This window comes from Leucopleurus acutus, assembly GCF_964270905.1.
Source record: "Leucopleurus acutus genome assembly, chromosome: 14".
Taxonomy (NCBI): Eukaryota; Metazoa; Chordata; class Mammalia; order Artiodactyla; family Delphinidae; genus Leucopleurus; species Leucopleurus acutus.
This window is the reverse complement of record NC_139156.1, coordinates 5,710,448-5,730,129: the sequence shown is the minus strand read 5'-3', so window position 1 is coordinate 5,730,129 and position 19,682 is coordinate 5,710,448. Positions and strand designations below refer to the sequence as shown.

Below are 19,682 nucleotides of genomic sequence, written 5' to 3'. Positions count from 1 at the left end.
GAGCCCTCGTCCAGCACCCAGTCCGGGTCCTCCCGCCAATGCCCAGGCCCGGCTGAAGAGGCCGCTCCCAGCTGGCGGCGCCCTCAGGGCCAGGTCCCCAGACCCTGCCCAGCCATCATCACCGAGGGAGCCAGGCGCCCAGGACCCCGCCGGCCCTCAGGCCGCCCAAACAGGGGGCCGGGCCCCAAGAACCACGACCCGTGGAGACCACGGCCGCCCCCATGAGGTCTCGGAGGCGGGGATGGGGAGAGTTTCGCGGCCGCCTCAAGGGCTGGGCCCGGCCCCCTGCCAGTCCCCGGGCCCCCAGCTCACCCGCCAGCCCGAGGCCGGAGGGCCTGGAGGGCCCCGGGGAGAAGGCCGCCACCACCTCTTGCCTCACTCTCTGCCGTGAAGACCACGGTCACTGTCCGACCCTGATGGCGGAGCGCGACCTCTGACCCCCGCGCTCTGGTCCCAAGCTCAGGGTCTCCAGGTAACAGCTGAGCGCTGGCAGCTGCGCGCCCGCTCCGCCCAGTACAATCCCCCCGCTTTTCTCGGATACACCTCACGTTGGAGGAGAATCGGAAGAGAGGTTAATCGGAAACCCCACAGAGGAACTGCGTTCTAGGGGGCCGCGGTGTCAGTGTGACCTTCAGCAGGTCTCGGGAATTCCTGGCCAGTAAGACTGGACGGAAGCCTCAGGACTGTGGGACTTGCTCCCTCATCATAGGAAGAGGACGGAGGCCCGGAGGGGCGACGCTTGGTGGAGAGTCAGCGGGATGGAAAGGGCACAGCAGGATGGATGGGGCCCAAACACAGTAGCGCGTGATGACTTACAGACAAGCCCCTCCCCTGCGCTTCAGTTCGGTTATCAACAAGCCCCTAGCGGCTCTGACACCCCTGAACGTAAGAGTGGGTCTATCCAGGCCGTGCGTGGACACAGCAGAGAGCAGCTTCCCGCCCAGGGCCGTCCCCCACCCCAGGGGAGGCAGCAGGCCCCCTGCAGAGAGAGCCTCCTCCTGGCTGGGCGGCTGAGGAAGGGGCTCAGGTCCTTCCAACAGCCCTGGAAGTAGCACTCTCACTCCCAGCGGGGCCACCATCTCCACAGCCCCATCACTGCCCCATCGGGAAGCACAGTCTCTGAGTCAGAAGACTCAGCTCTCTCTCAGGCTCCCAGCACTGGCCCTGCAACCTCGGGTGAACTGCTAACTACCGTTGCCTCGGTCTCCCCATCTGTTTCATAGGGTCACCATAGTGCCTCCCTCCTTGTGCTTCTGCGGAGATGGAGGGCTGGCACGGGTAAAGGGCTTAGGGCAGCCTGGCACTGGGCGTGTGCTCCACAGACCCCAGCTGTAGTCACCCTCAAAAGGCAAAGATTTTCAAAGTGGTAAATTGCCAGACATATTATTTGAATAATAAGTAAGGAAGATGGTTAAGGAGAAATGGACTGAACGGGACATCATAAGAGCCCAATTCTAGGACTCCCTCCACCATGCAGTGGTGACCGGAACCAGGGCAGGACAGCCTTGACGACTTCCCCAAATGCAAAACAGAGATAGCCTCCCCACCGAGCAGTTTGGTGCGAACATTGTGTCAGGTAGTCAGTGTATGTGAAACTTTGGGACTGACATATACACACCACTATATTTAAAGTAGATAACCAACAAGGACCTACTGTGTAGCACAGGGAACTCTGCTCAGTATTCTGTAATGACCTATATGGGAAAAGAATTTGGAAAAGAATGGATACCTGTAATATGTATACCTGAATCAATTTACTGTGCACCTGAATAAATAAACTATATATTTAGAAAATTATACTTTCTCTTAGTATCTTTCTACTACTTTCTCCTTTGGCTTAAACTATTTGAGTTTCTGTCCCTTGCAACCAACAGAGTCTGGGCTCGTCCTTGAAAATCCATTATTTTATTAAACAAACACACGTGACGTGCTTCTCGGTGCCGGGCGCTGTACAGGCAGCAGAGACATGCAGATGAAAGGGACACTTTGCTTCCACCAAGGGCTCACCGTCCAGCAGTGGGACAGATGCCTGACAAGCAGGTCCCCAGAGCAAGAGCACAGGGAGTGCTGCCAATGAGGGAGGTTTGCATCGGCTGATGGAGACCCTGAGAAACCCTCAAGAAGAAAGGACGTTGCAGTCTTGAAGGATGCCTGATGGGCTGCCAAACCCCCACGGCTGAACTTGCATGGACAAAAGTGAACAGTAGGCCTTCACTTTTCACTCTCTGTGCAAAATGTATATTTTGCCATAAAGTGTCACAGCCAAGAAGGGGAGGCCTTAACTGAAGCCATATTTACTGCAAATAATCATCACTCTTTCTGGAAAACAACTACCTGAATCTTTTGCTGTTTTTTTCTTAAACCAAATACTCAGTCATCTATAAAAGTTAGGTCCCTGACCTTATTAATGTCCTGCAGAAGATCCTACTTAATTTCCCCAAATCGGTCCCTGAGGCAGCTAACTAAAGCTGCACCAGTGTTAGCAATTGCAAATCAGTGACACCAAATCAACATAAATAAGCCTTGAGCATATTTAGTGTTGAAATATATGTGAAATTAATCTCTTCTTTCTCCCTTGCCCCTGATACAACATGTAGGGTTGTATAGGGTATCCAATGAAGTATTTAAATAATGAATTATTCACAAAGAAAAGGAACTACAGGTACCTGATGCCAGGAATTTATGCCTATGAATTCTTAATCTCTTCTCCAATAAGGTTAGCATTTACGACTATGGAAGACATCCTAATTATGCAGTTTCAGAGCTGATTTTCTGCAGGGCCTGTACAGAGCTAAAAGCATTAGGCGACAATAAAAACAGATGACTATGAATTTCTGAATTCATAATTTGATTTCCCTTTTGGGCAAAATGACATTTTTATTTACGGGTGCTTTACTCATCAGGTGGGAGCTGAAGTTTTCTCTCAGAGGCACAGTGCTTGCTGTGAGAGCATCTAAACAATCATCCTTTTAAAACAGATGTGTGGGGTTTCCCTGGTGGTGCAGTGGTTGGGAGTCCGCCTGCCGATGCAGGGGACACGGGTTCGTGCCCCGGTCCGGGAAGATCCCACATGCCGCGGAGCGGCTGGGCCCGTGAGCCATGGCCGCTGAGCCTGCGCGTCCGGAGCCTGTGCTCCGCACCGGGAGAGGCTGCAACAGTGAGAGGCCGCGTACCGCAAAAAAAAAAAAAAAAAAAGTGTGCAATTCACAAGGGCTGTAGTAGAAATGACGCAATGTATTTCTCCTCCTCTTAATCCCTACCCACTGGGGTTCTAAAACAAAACAAAAGAATTGGGAATAATATGGCTGATTATGGGGTCCTGCACCTTTTAAGGTAGGAAGAGAATGTAAGTTTGCCTGATGAACCCCATTCCCTTGCAAATCATTCAGCTGTGCTGGGTTTTAGCATCAATGCATGGAAAAGGGGTGATCATTTCAGTGATCAGTTACAGGTTCTCAATAGTCATTTGTTCAATGGATGAATAAAATGAAAAGGTATCAACTGTCTTTTCTCGTATGGTATACTTTTCCTCCCATGGCTGGCCTTACATGCACAAAAGTCAACGGAAGACCTTCACTTTTCACTTTCCATGCACACATTTTGTCATGAAGCATCAGATCCTGTTTAATTTCCCCAGATTGGTCCCTGGAGTTACTAACTAAAACTGTATACTTTTTCTCTTCTGTAAATGGAAAAAACATTTTTTTCCCCTTCACTATACAATGTTTGGAAACTACAATAATTTGATGTTTCTCCTAACTTTCCAAGATGAAGTGGCAAAACCAAGGAGAAAGCTGGAGCAGGGGCGCCAACCACATTGCCATATTCATCCACAAGATTCATTTTCTCCCCCTTTGCAAGCCGTCAAAAATCACTGACTCTGCACCCGCTGGGTGTTCAGCTCTAGGCCAACTACTCCAATTCCCCGTTCAAAGCCACTTCTAATACTGGTGAAAACCAAAGCAACCCACAAGGGAGAGATCACACAGCCCTCCTTCAAACTCATTGGGAGGAATGAGTTATTTGAAGACAACAAATGGTATCTTCATATTTTCTCTCCAATGTCTGAATAGATTTTTTTTTTTTTTTTTTTTTTTTTGCGGTACGCGGGCCTCTCACCATTGTGGCCTCTCCCGTTGCGGAGCACAGGCTCCGGACACGCAGGCTCAGTGGCCATGGCTCACGGGCCCAGCCGCTCCGCGGCATGTGGGATCTTCCCGGACCGGGGCACGAACCCGTGTCCCCTGCATCGGCAGGCGGACTCTCAACCACTGCGCCACCAGGGAAGCCCCTGAATAGATTTTGAATAAAGAAAACCTATGACTTTGTTAGAAACTGTGTTTGATTTTTAAGTATATATTTTGGCAAGCATGAGGGGGTGGGGAAGACTGTGGTTGAAACTTTAAGGAAATAAAAAAATCAATTTGATATTTACATCCACGGTCAATTTTACCCAAAAGGAAAACCTTTAGTGTCAGCCACTTGTCACTGTCCTGCCACGAGAAACGGATGCCAGGCCGGGCTGTGGGCAACGAACAACGTGGTGGGGGGAGGAGGGGGGGTTATGGCCTTGCCCCGAGAGAGGACTCCACTCTGCCCAGATTTCCTCTCACAGATACACTGACTGTCACTCTTTGCCATGTCTCCTTGCTTGTATGAATTAATGAGTGTATTGAACAAATTCCTGAAATCCAATATTTATCAGGAAAACACCCAAGCCCCAGGGGAGACCACAGGCCTAGCACCAGCAGATAGTGTGGCCACTGCCAACCTCTGGGACTCCCAACCCTGACCTTCCTTCCCATGGGGACAGCAGACGGGCAGCTGCTTGGGAGGCAACCAGACCCCACCCTCAGTGCAGAGTGGCAGGCACCTGTGTGGGTGAGGCCTCATCCCAGGCCACAGCTGACACTTACTGACAGAGAATGGCCTTCCACATGCACCCACTGGCAGTCAGGCCCCTGTCCTGTCCTGGTCAGAGGGTGGGCTTTCCTTGAGCCCCCAGAGGATCCCCTTGCTGGGTACCAAAGTGGTAACTCCAAGGTTCTCTCCCACTTTATGGAGGAAACACAGGTGGCCAATTGGGTCATCCTCACACAGTAAGACCAGCAACCAGTGTGGGCAGTTTCCTGGTTACCCAGACATCATAAAAACCAGTTCCGTGTAATGATTGTATTTGCACACACACACACACACACACAAACACACATACAAACACATCCACAGAAGATGTGTAATAGTCCATGTGCGTTTTCTGAAAATAAAATAGGCCTGGTACAAGTTACCTTTTAGGTCATTTCATATAAACATAAGAATTTTCTAGCCACCTCAGCTGTCCATCAGTGAATAAGACCAGAGGCCTGTAAACTATGGCCTGTGGGCCAAATGTGGCCCACAGCCTGTTTTGTAAATAAAGTTTTATTGGCACCTAGCCACGCCCATTTGTGTACGTGTTATCTGCAGTGCCTTTGCTCTTCACAGATTGGCCAAGTTGAGTGAATGCAGCACAGACTGTATGGCCTCCAAAGCCAAAAAGATTTGCTCTTCGGCCCTTGACAGAAAAGGTTTGCAGCCCCCTGAAATGAGAGCTTCTGGTGAGGCAGTGAGCTCACTCTGTAGCCGTGAGCCAGAGAGGAGACCCCTGCTTTGACTGTGGCAGGTAGACTAGCCCAGGGTTACCGAACCTCCCTGTGCTACAGAAGCACTGGGTGCTTCTGAAACCACGTACCCTCAGGACCCACCTGGCCCCTGGATCAGAATCTCCGGATTCAAATTGGATGGAGCAGGGGGTCCAGAAGACAGGGCTCAGCTCTCCGGCACCCCCAATGATGACATTTTCCATCACTCTCTGCTCTTTCCCAAGCATCGCCCCACTCATTGCCCTGTTTAGTTCTCACAGCACTGTGAGTGCGAGAGGATGATCTTGATTCCCATTTTACAGATGAGCAGGTGAGGCCCCTGCTGGTAAGCGGTAGAGCCAGGACTGAGACGAAGTGCAGAACCTCTTCCATTGGCCCTGACCACTCTCCGTGACCTCTAAGATCCACAATCCTAGGAAGTCCCCAGTGAAACAGGAAAGTCAGCCCCAAAGACCACACCCGCTTCTCTAGCCTGTAACCCAGCTGCTGTACATGCTCGGGCTTGGTGCGCCCCAGGAAAGCGGTATGCCCGCCAGGTGTGTGCACCTTGCAGTGAACGGTCCCAAGTGCTGGGCACCAGGCTCGGACCAGCCTAAGACTCTGGCTTTGACTGTGGCTAAGACTATGGCTGAGAACAAGGCAGCACAGCCCCTGCCCCCATGGAATGTGCTGGAAGAGTTAGAGGGGAGGGGAGGGGAGCCTGACCCAGACGATTCTATGAAGAGTTACTTGCCACTGTGACTTGCTAATCACACTCCCACCTGGTCCCCCGTTCCTGTACATCTGCTCAGCTTCTCCTCCCTTTACTCTGCCCCCAACTCAGATGCCGTCTTTGGAATGGACCCTCCCAGGCCAAACACCTCCCTTGCCCTACTCGGTTCTTCTTCATGTTACTTCTTATCCCAACATATATATTTGTGACTGTTTTCCATAGTCTCTCCCTCACCCCCAAGAACGTGAAGCCCAGGAGAGCACGGCGCGGTGCCACTGGTGGTGGTTCTCAAGGTTGCTTCCTCCTCCCTGCCCCCTTTCCACTGCCTGAAGCTCGGATGAACGATAGGGTTATGCCAGGCTGTTATGAATGTGGATGTTGGGGGGTTTGCCCTAAGAGAAGGACTTACAGGGATTAGACATTCTCAGCAATATCTGGAAAGGCGTGGCTTGGAGTTACATGCAGACCTTGCACCTGAGGCCACGCCTGGAGCCCTCGGACGCTGAAGCGCACATCTCTTGTGGCACCATCCAGTCCCCTCCACCCCGTCTTCCTCTTTCTGTGCAGCTCTGGCCGGCTTTGTGCAGGGCCACCAGCAGGGCTACCGGGGTCAGTGGGATCAGGGGCTGGCGGATGCCCAGGGACAGGCCTGAGATGTGCTTCCTAAGGATGACCACAGGGCTGGTGACGGGGCACCAGCTGCCCAGGGTGCCTGCCCCACAGACCCTCTCCCTGGCCTTCCCACCTTCTCAGTTTCCCTCCCTGGTTCCTCACTCATGCCCGCTCCTGGGTACACATCCCAGGTCAGCTTCTGCAGGCTCTGCTCTCAGGAGAACCCGGGCTGGACCCAATTCCAAATCGCCTATGGTGTCCCCTTGACACCTAAACTCTAGGTCCCTCAGGGACCTCTCCTGTCTCATCTTTGACCTTGAAATCTGTCCCCCAGGCACTTTGGTGGTGCCCATTCTGCTCTCAATGGGATGAGTATCAGAATCTCCGCTGGGTCCTCCTAATGTCCAGCTAGCTCAGTGCCCTGCTCAGAACAGAATCCCAGTAACCATTGGTTACGTGTGATAGTGTGGTCACAAATGCATCCACACAGACAAATAGGGAATGAAGCCTGTGCGTAAGGAGACTGCCAGAGGCCACAAATCAGCCTTCCTCACAGAATGCTGAGTCAATCACCATTCAGAGTACCTGGTGTGACTCAGAGGCCCAGGAACTCTTTCCATGGTCCTGCTTGAGGGTCAGCAACCTTCTGGAGGAATCAGGGTGAAGGACTGTCAAACACTCAGGCAGGTCACAGAGAGGCTGAATGCCTCGCTATAGGTTTTGCTCTGATTCCAACCTGTGTTCTAGGGGGTGTAAGCCTGAGGAAGTATCACCGAGGTGTTATTCTGAAACCCAGGCCGAGAGAGTATAAGGCTATCTCTTATTGACTCAGAACCAGTAAAGGGAAGTGTAGGCCTAGCCGATTTTGCCCCAGTGGGCATCCCTACGGGGGCATCCCTGTCAGGGCACCAGCAAAAGGAACAGACTCCGTAACAGCAAAGCTGCTCTTCCCGCCACTTCTCCAAAGTTTGCCAGCATGGGTATCTCCAGCCTTTGTCCGAACTCCATCTGTGTCCGTGAATGGGTAACTCCCTCACCCCGTTATAGGCGTCTCCCTCTTGGGGCAATAGCTTTCTATTAAGAGGTTTGAATATAATTCAGCAAAGTGCACACCTCTTTTTTTTTTTTTTTTTTTTTTTTTGCGGTACGCGGGCCTCTCACTGTTGTGGCCTCTCCCGTTGCGGAGCACAGGCTCCGGACGCGCAGGCTCAGTGGCCATGGCTCACGGGCCCAGCCGCTCCGCGGCATGTGGGATCTTCCCGGACCGGGGCACGAACCCGCGTCCCCTACACCGGCAGGCGGACTCTCAACCACTGCGCCACCAGGGAAGCCCTTGCACACCTCTTTAGAACAGGATTTCCTTTCTAAGCTGCATTTGAAGTGATCTCACGCCCGTTAGGAAGCCCACACCTGCCCGATCTCCTCAGGTGTGTTCCCTCTTTTTCTTTTTTTCTAACACTCAGCTTTAATAGCCTTTTTATTTTTTCTTTTCCATTCTAGTTTACAAGATATATTGAATATAGTTCCCAGTGCTACACAGTAGGACCTTGTTTTTTATCCAGGTGTGTTCCATCTTGATCACCTGGTGGACTCCCCCTCCCCCTGCCCTCCTCAGCACCTGTCTGAGAGGCCTCCACAGGCCAAGGGTGACAAACAAACTGTAGCATCCTCGCTGACAGGAGATGAAGCCTGCTGGACCAGTCTGGCCAGTGTCTATGTCCAGCATGCACTGTCCACTGTGCCAACTTCCTGCGCCCGGGCCCCAGGTGTGGGGCGAGGCTACCTCAAGGTGCAAATTCGCTCTCTCCCCTTTCTCATGTCCCCAGGTTCTCAGTCTTGGGGCTCTTCACCTTTGGCCGCATTGCCCAGCCTGTGTCCCCGGCCAGCCCATCATCCGAGGGGATGGACCTCGGATTCCATCCCTCCTCCCTGGAGCTGATCACAAAGGGCGCCTCCTCGGGTTTCCTGCATGCTTTCTTCTCCCCATCTTCGGTTTCCTTGCTCCTGCCTTCTGCCTTTGCTAAGGTTTCTCTGTGCTTCTCATCCTACAGTTAACATTCAAATTGGTTGACGGCCCTATTTTTTTTTCACTAGACAGACATTTATTTCTCCCTGTTACCCGTTCTTCCCTTAGGTCAGTATAACACAGGACACTGAGGGACAATAACCCTCTCCAAAAAAGGGCTGAAGAAAGAAGAGGGACTGGTTTTCAACGGGATCGTTCAAAGAGCTTGTCATTCAGCATCACACGCAAACTCATTGATCAGAATTTTGAGTACACTAACAATGACCAAAAAAGGGAAAGAAAAAAAAAAAAACGAAGAAAACTATTCATTTTATCTTAGGTAGTTGAATTCATAGAAACATTTCCTATTACAATGTGAAATAAGAAGCAACTCCACGATTTAAGTAATTTCTATCCCAATCTGAACTTAGACACAAATTATAATACTATGCGATACTAGCCTGTTAACGGGGCAATGAGAGTTCTAAAGTGCTTACCGACCATAACACCAGATTCACTGTTTCATAAACAAGAAAACAGCCTTGTTTTGGAGAAATGAAATGAACCAGGAATATAGAGCCAGACCATCCAGTGCCGTTTTCAAAAAGAAGAAAACGGAAAGTCTGAGGGTTTGGTTTGGGGAAGGGGGAGCTTTACATGAAGCATACACCCTGCCAGCCAATGGCAAAGGCTAAAATAGTTTTCAAAGGTACAACCTGAGTCCTCTGAAGAAAGGAGTGGCAGCCCCTTTGGCGTCTTAGCTAGAAAATGAATAATTCAGAGTCAAGTGCAGGTCCCACTAGGTGGAGCCTTCTGTTGCCCGGTGTCCAGACTTCCCTGCTGCCAGCCCACCTTGTCCCTGCTGGAGCTGAAGCTCTTACCTCCCCCCGCCAACTCTCCCAGAATTTCAGTGAAACTAGGCTGCCTCTTGCTCAGGCGTTCACTCCATCATGGACACTTTCTGATGAACAAGCACAGTTCTAAGCAGGAGGAACACAAGGTTAAGTGAAACACGGTCCCTGAACTGTGCACCCTTGGTGGGAAGGCAGAACGGTGCAGACACTGTGGAAAACAATATGGCGCATCCTTAAATGATTAAACGTGGGATTATCATGTGACCCAGCAATTCCACTTCTGGGTACATACCCAAAAGAACAGAAAACAAGGTCTCAAAGAGATATTTGTACACCTATGTTCATTGCAGCCTTATTCACAACAGCCAAGTGGAAGCAACCCAAGTGTCCATTAATGGATGAACAGATAAACAAAATGTGGTCTATCTATATGATGGAATATTACTCAGCCACAAAAAAAAATGTTCTGACGCATGCTACATGGATGAATCTTGAAGACATTATGCTAAGTGAAATAAGCCAAATACAAAAGGACGACTCTATGACTCCACTTATATGCAGTACCTGGAGTGGTCAAGTTCATAGAGGTGGAAAGTAGAATGAGAGTTGTCAGGGGCTGGGGGAGAGGGGAATGGGGAGCTATTAGTTAATGGTTATGGAGTTTCAGTTGTGCAAGATGAAAGAGCTCTGGAGATGGATGGTGGTGATGTTTGCACAACAATGTTAGTGTACTTAATGTCACTGAAGTGTACACATAAAATGGTTACGATGGTAACTTTTATGTTATGTATATTTCACCACAGTTAAAAATAATTTAAGAAAGAAACCGAGCATGGTGCCTGCTCTCAAGACTCCTGAAGTCTGGTGGCCCTGGGACAATGGCCTCCAAACCTGGTCTGGGCACTGGCACAGACATGCTGGTGTCCACAGGGGTGGGGAAAGATTACATCTTTTATTTGTACATACTTTTATCTCATCTGTTTTCAATATCTGTATAGAACATGTTAATACAATAGCTCGTGGTCACACTTCAGAGGCAGAAATTGGTCCTATATTAGGAGTGCCCTAAAAATTCTTCACTGGTGGGGATGAATGATGGAAAGTCGTCTGGAGCCCCCATCCTGGAGGAAACTTCACAGAACTGGAATTATTTCCTCCTCGGTGTGGGGTAGAGGTGGCGGCGGGTTGGGAAGCATCATAAATCAAGTTGCGTTGGCGATGACAAGTGGCAGTGGGGATGTGGCCTGTGTCCACCAGGCCACCAAACTTGTATTAGGAAGGGCAGTTGAGGGTCCAGAAACAATGACCCTGTTCCCCTCCCCTTTCTCCGGTGGGGTCAAGGAGAGCTCAGCTGTTACCCTCTTTGGGGACCTTTTTCTGCTGCTCTGGGAACTGCCTGTCACTGTTCAAAACTGTGAATGGCTGAGCCTTGCAAAACCATTGCTGCGTCACCTCCACCTCTGATCTTGGGGCCGAGCTCACCCACTTGCCCCAAAATGAGAGGGTTGGGGGGTTCTCCCTGACAGAATAAGAGCCTGCCATTAGAGGTCCCACTGTGGTTGGTCTTCTTACAGCCCCACTCTCAAGGAACTTGTGACAGACTTCTCCAGGACTGGGTGGATGGCACTGTCCAGGGTGGACTTCTTCCCGCTAGTCCTCAGAAGTGTCCTACGGCAGCCCCGCCACTGACCACCCTCTGTCTTGGGTAAATTCCAGTTCCACTCTGGAGGGAGGAGAATTTGCTGAGGTTTCCAAGGAAGATGCTCATCCCTGGTCTGGGCAGGCTGGGAGACACTGGCTCCTTGTGCATTGGAGGAGGAGGGGGCTGTGAAGTCTGGAATTTCTACAGCCATCTCTCCCCTGAGGACAGAGCCTGACAGCAGGGAAGCCAGAGTGGATGCACAGAAAGTCATCAGGCCCCTGATGACACGGAGTAGCCAAATCAAAGCATCCCTGAAGTCCGCCCTGCTCTAGACTGACCAGCTGCACATGCAAATTGATCCCAAACACTGTTTAAACTCGGTTTGAGTTCATGACCCAATGCATCCTAATTATACAATGTCTCTCTGGTTTGGTCCTATTTCATTTTATTTAATCATTTTTTTAAATGAAGTATAGTTAATTCACAATGTTGTATTAGTTTCAGGTGAACAGCAAAGTGATTCAGCTGTGCATATACATACACTCTTTTTCAGATTCTTTTCCATTATAGTTTATTACAAGATATTGAGTAGAGTTCCCTGTGCTATACGGTAGGTTCTTGTTGTTTACCTAGTTTATATATAGTAGTGTGCATCTGTTCATCCCAAATTTCTAATTTATCTCTCCCCCACACACATTCACTGTGTTAAATTAGAAAACTGGTAACCATAATTTTGTTTTTTATGTCTGTGAGCCTATTACTCTTTTGTAAATTAGTTCGTTTGTATCTTTTTATAGATTACACATGTAAGCAATATCATATGATATTTATCTTTCTCTGTCTGACTTACTTAGTATGATAATCTCTAGGTCCATCCATGTTGCTGTAAATTGGCATTATTTCATTCTTTTTTATGGCTGAGTAATATTCCATTGTGTGCATGTATGTATGTATGTGTGAATGTGCATATATACATATATCACATCATCTTTATCCATTCATCTGTTGATGTGGTCTACCTCATTTTTATTGCTGACTTTGATAGACCAAGAGATTCTCCTTGGACTTCACTCAACCTGGAGCTATTTCTGGTGGGACATGGATGATGGCTTCTGTGCTCCATTCACTCTCAGGAGCCCGAGTTCCACCCTTCATCCTGAGGTCTCTGTTCATCCTTTTGACTTCGACACCACTTCTCTCCACACATGGACCCAAGCCCACCCACAAAAGACAAATCACAGGAGGGAGAGACTATACCCTGTGTATTGACTTGGAGCAAAGGGGAGGGCCAAGTGCCATGATTTCAAGCATCTCTGTTACTCTCACTCAATTCCCCATAGTTGCCTCATTTTCTTCATATCTTACCTGTCTACTAGGGGAAAGAGGGACATGTTTATGTTTTCTTATATCTCAGCCAATTGTGTGCACAGGATGCTTCCTGCACTGTGATTTTTAATCTGATTAATAGGCTTAAGTCCCATCTTTATTTTATCTTGTCTTGTCCTGCTTTTGTTCTATCAATCATGTCACAATGTAAAAAGTAATCAAAGTGGCATAACAGTAGCTTATTCTTCCCCGATTCATGTATCCCCCGATTCATGTATCCCGATTCATGTATCCCACATTTATTTATTTATTTATTTATTTTTTTGGCGGTACGCGAGCCTCTCACCATTGTGGCCTCTCCCGCTGTGGAGCACAGGGTCCAGACGCGCAGGCTCAGCGGCCATGGCTCACGGGCCCATCCGCTCCATGGCATGCGGGATCCTCCCGGACCGGGGCACGAACCCCCGTCCCCTGCATCGGCAGGCGGACTCCCAACCTCTGCGCCACCGGGGAAGCCCCCCACATTTATCTTGCTGTGGCTCTTTCACCTTATTTCTTTCGAGGATTACGTGAACATGCACGTGTGTTAAGTTAGAAAAATATACAACCTTGTAAGAGGGAGCTATCATTTGCATAAAATACTGCCACCTGACAGCCTTGTAAGCAAGCCACTGTAGACATGACAGGGCTTAAACGTGAAGTTCAAGGCTACCTCGCCACACACAGCAGATGTCTTCCAGGAAAACCCAGTGTATGTCAAGAATACTGTAATTGGGTCATTCTTGAAATACACAAAAGGATCCAGATTTGTTTTCTTTTTTAGTGAACTGGTGGTGAGTCATTTTCTACAGTTAACAATGCTTATGAAACTATTAATTATTTGCAAATGTTGCTCCAAGTTTAAGGCGTTGCAATGTTTTCTTAAGCAGGCTGTACTGACTGAGAGCTTCTCTCTCCATCAGAGAGCTCCTTAAATCACATGACCCCATTGACTGCAGATGATTGGCTAAGAGGTGGAAGCTCGATTCAAGCTTAGCCAATCAAATTTCCTCAGAGAAGCTTTGTCATCGGGAACAAGAGAATGAGCCAACTAGCTGAGGACTCTGCTGTTTAAGGCTGACCATGCCAGGACCGTGTGCGAGGGGATGACCAGAGAAGCTGGGCTGCAGAGAGCAAAAAAAGCAGACTGGCACTAAAGATGAAAGGGGAGAGAGAGCTGCCAGGGCACCCTGGTCTGGCTGGCCGGTCCTCACTGTATTTGGGATCCAAGGAATACACTTTTATTCTGACCACAAATCCCACATTACTTGCACCTACACGAGCAGACGTTTGTGCCTTGCAGTCAAGCAGTCACACCGACTAGGATTCATTTGGTTCTGCAGGATGGGCACAGGGAGGCTCTCATCCACCCCCCTTTCTCAACACCAGAGGCTTCTCCCAGGCCATCAGCTTCCCTTGCCCTGCCTTCCTTTCTTCTTCCTTTCGAATTCACCAGCTGCTCAGTCATGAATGTCTTCAGGAGAGGGCTTCAGGGAAACACTGTCAATGATCTTCGAAGACGCTCAAGTCCTCATGATGGGAATTTCCAAGTTTTTACACACTCATGCCTTGGTTATAACTAACGGAATTTTCACGTTGAAAGGAACTTTATATTAAAAGACCAAGTGGCCCAAATTTTGACCAAATTTGCAAAATAATCCTGATTTCAAAGATTCTGTTCAATTTTCAATCAATCGATCATTTTGGTTTCAGAAGATGTTCTTCCTTCTTCTGCTGGGGATCAGAGCGTAAGAATGGACCCAGTAGCTAATCTCAAGGAGCTCTTGAGAAGGTCAAACATATACAGTGGAAGTCTTGTGGAAGGTCAAATATATACAGTGTGTTAGGATTCTGGGGGTTGCCAGTGACAGAAACCCACCTGCACCAGGCTGGACAAAGAGAGGAACCCACTGGCTCAAGGATTCCATGGATGGATCAAAGAATCACAGTGCCAGAAGGGCAAGGACTTACTGGGAATCAGAAACAACTGGATTCTCCATCTGGCCTCTCCCTCTGCCTCTACCATGGAGGCTTAGTTTACTTAGTAATGGGTGGGAGGAGATTGTCTCACGTACAGGATTAGAATAAATATTAAATTTTAAACACCTCAGAGAAGTGCCTAGGAGGATGCCCCTAGTAGGAGCTCGATAAACTTCCCTATTTCCCCTTATAGGTGTCTCACAGTAATGGAGCCCAAGAACATACAATTTGTTACCCGACATGCTTTGTGTGGGGTGTAATGGAAAATGGACAATGGGAGAAAAGGGAGGAAAAGAAGAGATAACCGAACTTTTGAGTCACTGGAGAGAATCTTGCAGGCATTTCTGAGTCCAACAGAGATACCCTCTCCTCACAAAAACCAGAGAGGCGTATTCAACCTCTCTGCCTGCCAGGATAGTTGCAGAAATTGTCTTGAAGAAAGCCTTATCACAAAAGAAACCACCCCTCCTAAATAATGCACAGATAAGTAAAATGGAACATCGAGAGCTTGAAAAATAGAAATGTATTTACAGTGTTTATGGAACTGAGTCAGAAAATCGCTGTAGATTCAAGAATGAACTTGGACTCAGAGAGACTGAAAAACCCCTGAAATTAGGATATAAGTATTGATTTAAAAATAAGTGAGGGGCAGTGAAGATGGCGTCGGCAGTGGGACAAAAAACTTGGACTTTTGCTGAAAGTGGAACAAAGATGAATATGAAGAGCTCAACGAGAAGAGGCTCACGGAAGAGAGAGAAAAGAAGGATGGAAAACCAGTGCGGCCAGGGAAGCGAGAGCTTCTCCGGCATAGGGACTCCAAGGTGGACCTGGAATCCAAACCCGGGAGGACAACTGTCATTACCAAGACCACCCCACAGTCTGAGACGGGAGGATACTACTGCAATGTCTGTGACGGTGCGGTGAAAGACTCCATCAACTTCCTGGATCACATTAGCGGAAAGAAACATCAGTGAAACCTGGGCATGTCTACACGTGTGGAACATTCCACCTTGGATCAGGTGAAGAAATGTTTTGAAGTCAACGAGAAGAAAATGGAAAAGAAGAAGAAGGATTATGATTTGGAGGGAAGGATGAAGGAACTCAGAGACGAGGAGGAAAAGGCCAAAGCCTACGAGAAAGAGAAACAGAAGGAGAAGAAAAGAAGGGCAGAGGAGGACTTGACATTGGAGGAGGAAGGTGAGGTGGCAGCTGTGATGGGCTTCTCTGGCTTTGCTTCCACCAAGAAGAGTTACTGAGGCTTTCTATGCTTGGCTTTTTGCCAGGCCTAACTTGGTGTATGTGGATGTCATTTTGGGGGAGGTACTGGGGAAAGTCCTCAAGAGCGGCTAGAGGGTGGGTGCTTGAGGTTTCCCTCTGCCTTCAGGGAGAGCACAGGATGCAGAGGAACGTGCTGTGGCACGTTCCTTCAGCCTCAGTATTTCGCTGGAGACAGAGGACCTCTGATCATCTGAGTTCCCAATGAAGAAAAGCTTCTGCTTCTGAGGCTGCTTTCCCGAAACTCCCCCTGCATCTTTTCCTTTTCATCTGTCCATCTCCTCTGAGCATCGTACATTTATCCTGTGTTCTGCCTTTGTTTTAAGTTTTACTCTTGCTTAGCCTACAGCAGAAGGGTTCTCTGGGTCCCCAGTTTCCAGCTGATAGCATATCCTTGACGGGCCCCTCCTTTCTCCATTCTCCCCCAACCCTGCCCCGTGGTTCTCTGGCCACCTGTGCACACGTGTGTACTTCTGCCTGGGTCATTGGTATGTGTGGGTGTGTGTGCATGAAACTGTCACATAGAGGGAGCCTGAACTGCAGCCTCAAGAGCATTGCTGCCTTGGGGCCTGGTGTTCTCAGCTTCCTCAGAGCATGTAACAGGAAATTAAATGGGATGAGTGTTCGGTGTGGTTTTTGTCTGGTGAGTGTTTTAACCTTTGTTCTTCATATGTAAACTGTTCAGCTTTTCCTATTTGTTTCATTTTACTGAGGATTACTCTGTTTTTGTCTTCCTTGTAAGCAGGCTCTTGGAAGAACCTGTTTGATGCAAAAATGAAAAAGGAGAAAACCTCATATGAGAGCTCTTGGGTCTCAGAGGCTGTTCAACATGTATAATAAATGGCATTGACTGGGCCTATTTCAAAAAACAATAAGTGAGGACTTCCCTGGTGGCTCAGTAGTTAAGAATCCACCTGCCAATGCAGGGGACACGGGTTCGAGCCCTGGTCCGGGAAGATCCCACATGCCACAGAGCAACTAAGCCCGTGCGCCACAACTACTGAGCCCACGTGCCACAACTACTAAAGCCCGTGCTCCTGGAGCCCGTGCTCCACAACAAGAGAAGCCACCACAATGAGAAGCCGTGCACCACAACGAAGAGTAGCTCCCGCTCGCTGCAACTAGAAAAAGCCCGGGCATAGCAGGGAAGACCCAATGAAGCCAAAAATATACAAATAAATTTATTAAAAAATAAAATTAAATAAAAATAAGTGAGCATTCTTAGAGCAACTGCCATGGGCTGATACTGGTTAGTAGATTAGACATAGACAAATTCAAGGAGACTAAAATACCCAGGACAAAACTGCTCTCACCATCCCTAGCTGAGGTGTCACCAGTGCCCTGATGAGGAGAGATCCGAAGGAAATAATCAGAAGTGAGGAAAAAGATATTTTTTAAATGGCAAAGGTGCTGATTATAATATAAAAAAGAAACAACTGAAATTTCCAGGTAAGAAAGCAAATTATTTCAATACCCATCATATAACATAAAGTTGTACACACACAGAAAGCGATACAAAGGGAACGTGATAAAGTCTTACAAGTGGTCTGCTTGTGCGGGGTGCCACTTGTTCTTGCTGCATTTCTTTTCAGCAATGAATCTGCAGTGCTCTTCATTAAAAACAATTTTAGGGAAATGTTTAAAAATGATTTCTCTTACTGCTGAAGAGTGGTACCTGGGAGATCAAACAGATATTTGATGAGAAGTACCTGGAGCATAAATTAGGTGCATAACTGACACTTACTGGGTATTGGTATTCCAGGCGCCAAGCAGGGGGCTTAATGGAGAGAAGGTGCTCATCTAATCCTCACAACACCCCCACAAGGGGTGGGTGTGAAGGGTGAGGTGAAGCATGAAAAGTGTGAGTCCCTGGGTTAAAGACACAACGTGGAGGTGGGCTGGGTCTGACTCAGAGCCCACCCTCTAGACCTCTAGGAGGGGAGAAAGTCACCCCATCAAAGCTCATCCCGCTTAGTAAGACGCTCCATTAAAACTAACACAAAAGTTGCTCATTTAGCTCTCATTAGGGTCCTGGGGCAGGTGCAGAAACCAAGTCTCAGAGAAGTCAAGCAACCAGACCACAGGTGCACAGCTGGGAAGGGGCAGAGCACAGGTGCGGTCCTTCCTTCCCGATTCCCATCCCATGGCTGAGATTCCAACTCTGCTCGGCCCACCTCGGTCCAGGGGTTTTCTCAGGAAATGCAGTAGCACATTCAGCAGGGGATTATCAGGTACTTCCCAGGGGCTAATCACCAGGGCCCCAAAGACAACATCCGTGCCTGAAGGAGCACAGATCCCCTGGGATGTGGGCGTGCGCACAATCACAGCATGCGACATGACTGTTACGGTCATAGGTATGAGATTAAAGATCATGCATGGAAGACCCAGGAGGGTGCCCTAGTGGCCCAGGAAATAAGGCAAGAAGCCAGTTAGTGTCTGTTGCAGGTCTGCATATGGTCGTTGATTCTCCTGTTGAATTTGAGGCCTGTGGCCCGCGAATCAGACTGGGGCACTCCTGAGAGATTCAGCTTAACACAATCCAGAGAAGCATCCTGCCTTGATTTACCTGCCATCCTCCCCTGAAATGGGCTTAGCACCCTGCTGATCTGAACGTCTTTCATCAGCAAATGCACTACAGGCCACATATCATGTATGATGCTAAGCAGAGGCACCAGCTCAGGAGCCAAGCTTCCTGGGGACGTTAAACTCCCGGTCCTGAGCCTGTATCCCAGAAGGGCCAACTGCGGCCATCACTCCATCCACTGGGTCAGATTTAGCGACAGCACACAGTGAGCTGACTCGGACGGTAGAGAGGAAAGAGCAGTGAGAAAGGGAGCCGAACCCCTGATTCCAAATTCTGTCACTAATTGGATTCTCTCCCCTCCCTGTATCTTTCACCCTCTTTTCCACAATCAATGCTCTTGCACACTAGACTCGCCAAGTTCTGTAACTGTAATTAGCTTTCGTGCTGGCTGCCTTCTAGGTTGAACACAAGAAAAAGCAAAGCATAAAGGAGTTAAGAACTCTCTTGACACCACACAGCCAGCTCGAGGTGTCCTGCCCATTTATTCAAAATGGAAGCCGTTTGGGGATAATCTTAAATAGGAGATAAAGACTCTACCCTGGGCTTCCCTGGTTGGCGCAGTGGTTGAGAGTCCGCCTGCCGATGCAGGGGACGCGGGTTTGTGCCCCGGTCCGGGAGGATCCCACATGCCGCGGAGCGGCTGGGCCCGTGAGCCGTGGCCGCTGAGCCTGCGCGTCCGGAGCCTGTGCTCCGCAACGGGAGAGGCCACAATAGTGAGAGGCCCGCATTTCACACACACACACAAAAAAGACTCTCCCCTGAAGGTTATTTCCAGGAACAGAAGCAGAAACTGGTGAAAACTGGTTAAACCAGCAGCTTTAGGAAGTCTGGTCTCTGGGGGACCCAGAGGTCAAAGTGGTACCCTCCTCCCCCCTTCTCTCCCCTCTGCACCCTTTGTGGGGTGGGTCCCTTCCCCCTGCACATCTTGAATGGAGTTTTCTGTCCACACGGAGTAAAACCAAATAAGGAAGCTCAGATATCTGGCTTGATGGGATGAGCGCAGAGTGTGTGATC

The 19,682-nt window shown here is 49.0% G+C and overlaps 1 pseudogene across 1 annotated transcript; it reads left to right on the top strand.

The window, feature by feature from the left end:
- Positions 1–807: 807 nt before the first annotated feature.
- LOC309971454 (zinc finger matrin-type protein 2-like) lies at positions 808–16,065 on the top strand (annotated as a pseudogene). The gene is made up of 3 exons: positions 808–885; positions 8,579–8,729; positions 15,452–16,065. The product of its transcript is annotated as a zinc finger matrin-type protein 2-like (transcript).
- Positions 16,066–19,682: the final 3,617 nt, after the last annotated feature.